Source organism: Cryptomeria japonica, unplaced genomic scaffold (genome assembly GCF_030272615.1).
Source record: "Cryptomeria japonica unplaced genomic scaffold, Sugi_1.0 HiC_scaffold_337, whole genome shotgun sequence".
In the NCBI taxonomy this organism is placed as follows: domain Eukaryota; kingdom Viridiplantae; phylum Streptophyta; class Pinopsida; order Cupressales; family Cupressaceae; genus Cryptomeria; species Cryptomeria japonica.
Window position 1 is genome coordinate 449 of NW_026729159.1, and position 4,552 is coordinate 5,000.

Consider the following 4,552-nt stretch of genomic DNA (forward strand, 5'->3'; position numbering starts at 1 on the left):
CAGGGTCAAGGTGAGTGCCAATGTGGGTTCCAAGGTGCCAGGGTCAGGGTGAGTGCCAATGTGGGTTCAAAGGTGCTAAGTTGGGTGCGAGGTTGGGTGCGAGGGTGGGTGGGTGCCAAGGTGTGCTAGGTGGAAGCCCGGGTGGGTCGGCATCCCATGGGTGTCGAGTTGGGTGCCTGATGGGTGCTTCTTGTCAAGTTTTAGTCGTCGGGACTCATTTCGAGCCTTAGAGGTCGTTTCTTGTCCGGTTGCCCTGTCTTCGACCTGGGAACCCAATTTTGGTCCTCGGGTCCCATTTTTTTTTGTCTCGCATCCCACTTTTGGCCTGTGGCCTTTTCGGGGTCGATTCTCGTTTTGGGCATCAGAGCATGTTTCTTCTCCTAAAACCCAATATTTGTTTATTAAGTCTCGGAACACATTTTTGTTCTCGTGGACCCATCATGGGTCTTGGAACGCATTTGTGGTCCTTGGGTCCCATTTTGCATCCCGAAACTTGTGTTTTGGTGCTTGATCCCTATTTTGGGTGCCCACCTTGCACCAAGTGCGCACCCGGGGCAAACCGAGCGCCTTGGTGCACCGGGGCAAGATCGAGCGTGCACCCGAGGCGCCCCGAACATGCACCAAGGTGCACTCGGCCCACATGTGAGCGCAGGTCGTTGCGCCCGAGGTGGTGTGTGGGCACCGCGTTGCAGACGGGACACTGCACGCACACGACGCCCCCTCCAGGTGCACGCACGTAGGCCGGGCCGGGTGCACACCCGACGCCCTAGCAAGGTGCGCGCACCCGGGCAGGGCTCACACTTGGCGAACGGGGCGCACTTCGCGAGGGAGGGTGTGCACCTCGACGGGGGTGGGTGGCCGGGGTGGATTCGCACGTGGGTCGCGGTTTGCTAAGTACACACTGCGACAAGCTCATAACGGGTGCGATCATACCAGCGTTAGTGCACCGGATCCCATCAGAACTCCGCAGTTAAGCGCGCTTGGGCCGGAGTAGTACTGGGATGGGTGACCTCCCGGGAAGTCCCGGTGTTGCACCCTTTTTTAGTTTTTCGCCGGGCGTCGCAATGCTATTTGAATAAACCTTTTGCCCGTTTGCGTTCTCGTCGGGGCCGGGCCGGGCCGGGGTGCGCTGCCCGCACTACCGCGCGCGCGGGGGGCGACACCGAGCGCGCACCCGAGGCGCCCCGAGCACACAGGCCACGGTGCAACCCGGGCGTTGTGCGCGCACCCCGGTGCGCCCGAGGTGCTGCGCGCGCACCCAGGTGAAATCGGTGTGCACCTCGGCCAGTGCGCGCTCGGTCGAGTCGCGCACGTTGGCCAAGGTGCACGGTGATGTTTCTTACTCTAAGGTTCCGCACCAGACGCCCGGGACAGGTGAGCGAAGCTGGGCGGGGCCGGGTGCGCGGCCGGGGCAGGTGCACGCAGCTGGAGAGAGCTTTGGAGCACACTTCGGAGCGCACCAATGATGCGCTCCATTCAAAAGTTTCCTGAAAAGGCAAAAAAAGTTGAGATTATAGAATTTCCCACTTGAGAGATTGTAAAAAAAAAAAATTTAAAATGAAGGAAACGCGGGTGCCAAGGTGTGCGCAGCCCAGCCAAGGTGTGCGCACCAAGGCGCCCACCCTGGCGAAGGTGCACGCAAGGTGCGCACCCGAGGCAAACCGGACAATTAACCCAACTTTCGACTTCGCGCGCACCTTGGAGCGCACTTCGGAGCGCTCCTTGGTGCGCACCAATCTTGGGCACCTCGGAGTGCACCATGGCGCCCACCAAGGTGCGCACCCGGGGCAAACCGAGCTCCGACTTCGTGCGCACCTTGGAGCGCACGAAAGGTGCGCACCATGGCGCCCACCAAGGTGCGCAGCCCAGCCAAGGCGTGCGCATCAAGGTGCGCACCCTGGCGAAGGTGCGCACCCGGGGCAAACCGAGCTCCGACTTCGTGCGCACCTTGGAGCGCACAAAAGGTGCGCAACCCAGCCAAGGTGTGCGCACCCCGGTCAAACCGAGCTCCGAATCGTGCGCACCAGAGGTGCACGCCATCGTGCGCACCTTGGAGCACACTTCGGAGCCCTCCTTGGTGCGCGCCGATGTTGCGCACCTCGGAGCGCACCCGGGGAAAACAATGCAATTAACCCGACTTTCGACTTCGTGGGCACCTCGGAGCGCTCTCGGGTTCGCACCTCGGAGCACACCGAGGTGCGCACCTTTGATGCGCTGCCTTCACCAATTTCCAGAAAAGGCAAGAAAACATTGAGAAGGTGTGCGCACCGAGGTGCCCACCCTGGCGAAGGTGCACGCGAGGTGCGCACCCGGGGCAAACCGGGCTCCGACTTCGTGCACGCCGCACCTTGGAGCACACTTCGGAGCGCTCCTTGGTGCGCACCAGGGCGCGCAACCCAGCCGAGGTGCCCACCCCGGCGAAGGTGCACGCGAGGTGCGCACCCGGGGCAAACCGGGCTCCGACTTCGTGCACGCCATGGTGCCCACCGCGGCGAAGGTGCACGCGAGGTGCGCACCCGGGGCAAACCGGGCTCCGACTTCGTGCACGCCGCACCTTGGAGCACACTTCGGAGCGCTCCTTGGTGCGCACCATGGTGCCCACCAGGGCGCGCAACCCCGCCGAAGGTGCACGCGAGGTGCGCACCCGGGGCAAACCGGGCTCCGACTTCGTGCACGCCGCACCTTGGAGCACACTTCGGAGCGCTCCTTGGTGCGCACCATGGTGCCCACCAGGGCGCGCAACCCCGCCGAAGGTGCACGCGAGGTGCGCACCCGGGGCAAACCGGGCTCCGACTTCGTGCACGCCATGGTGCGCACCGCGGCGAAGGTGCGCACCCGGGGCAAACCGGGCTCCGACTTCGTGCACGCCGCACCTTGGAGCACACTTCGGAGCGCTCCTTGGTGCGCACCAGGGCGCGCAACCCAGCCGAGGTGCCCACCCCGGCGAAGGTGCACGCGAGGTGCGTACCCGGGGCAAACCGGGCTCCGACTTCGTGCACGCCGCACCTTGGAGCACACTTCGGAGCGCTCCTTGGTGCGCACCATGGTGCCCACCAGGCCGCGCAACCCAGCCAAGGTGTGCGCACCAAGGTGCACGCGAGGTGCGCACCCGGGGCAAACCGGGGTCCGACTTCGTGCACGCCGCACCTTGGAGCACACATCGGGGCGCTCCCGGGTTCGCACCGGCGTTGCGCACCGTGGTGGGCACCTCGGAGCACACCAAGGTGGGCAGCGAGGTGCGCACCTTTGATGCGATGCCTTCACTAATTTCCATAAAAGGCAAAAAAAAAACGAGATTTTAAAATTTCCGTTTTGAAAGATAGTGAGAAAAAGGGAATGCTGGTGCCATCTTGAGCCCGCCCTGGTGCGCAGCCCAGCCAAGGTGTGCGCACCAAGGTGCCCACCCTGGCGAAGGTGCGCGCCCGGGCAATTAACCCAACTTCCAACTTCGCGCGCGCCAGGGTGGGAGCGCACCCAACAACCGGGCCTGGGAAGAGCCAATGCGAGAAACCCCACCAAACGCTCTGACAAAAAAAGAGGGGGCGCTCCAGTAACCCCGCTTCGGAGCGCACCCTGGGCAAACCCAGCCAAGGTGCCCACCCCGGCCAAGGTGCAGGCGAGGTGCGCACCCGGGGCAAACCGGGCTCCGACAACGTGCACGCCGCACCTTGGAGCACACTTCGTAGCGCTCCCGGGTGCGCACCTCAGAGCACACCAAGGTGGGCAGCGAGGTGCGCACCTTTGATGCGCTGCCTTCACTAATTTCCAGAAAAGGCAAAAAAAAAAGGAGATTTTAAAATTTCCGTTTTGAAAGATAGTGAAAAAAACGGAACGCGCGTGCCATCTTGAGCCCGCCCTGGTGCGCAGCCCAGGTAAGGTGCCCACCCTGGCAAAGGTGCGCACCCGGGCAATTAACCCTACTTCCGACTTCGTGCGCGCCAGGGTGGCAACCGGGCCTCGGAAGAGCCAATGCGAGAAACCCCACCAAACGCTCCGACAAAAAAAGAGGCGGCGCTCCAATAACCCCGCTTCGGAGCGCAGCCGGGGCAAACCCAGCCAAGGTGCCCACCCCGACGAAGGTGCACGCGAGGTGCGCACCCGGGGCAAACCGGGCTCCGACAACGTGCACGCAGCACCTTGGAGCACACTTCGAAGCACTCCCGGGTGCCCACCGGCGTTGCGCACCGTGGTGGGCAGCGAGGTGCGCACCTTTGATGCGCTGCCTTCACTAATTTCCAGAAAAAGGCAAAAAAAAATGAGATTTTAAAATTTCCGTTTTGAAAGATAGTGAAAAAAAAGGAACGCGGGTGCCATCTTGAGCCCGCCCTGGTGCGCAGCCCAGGCAAGGCATGCGCACCAAGGTGCCCACCCGAGGTGCACACCCGGGGCAAACCGGGCTCCGACTTCGTGCAGGCCGCACCTTGGAGCACACTTCGGAGCGCTCCTTGGTGCGCACCATGGTGCCCACCAGGGCGCGCAACCCAGCCAAGGTCTGCACACCAAGGTGCCCACCCCGGCGAAGGTGCACGCGAGGTGCGCACCCGGGGCAAAC

The 4,552-nt window shown here is 63.2% G+C and overlaps 1 non-coding gene across 1 annotated transcript; it reads left to right on the top strand.

Moving 5' to 3' along the window:
* The first annotated feature begins 919 nt into the window (after positions 1–919).
* On the top strand, positions 920–1,038 carry LOC131870573 (5S ribosomal RNA). Its single transcript, XR_009368879.1, has one exon. It is a non-coding gene; the product is annotated as a 5S ribosomal RNA (ribosomal RNA).
* The last annotated feature ends 3,514 nt before the right edge of the window (positions 1,039–4,552 follow it).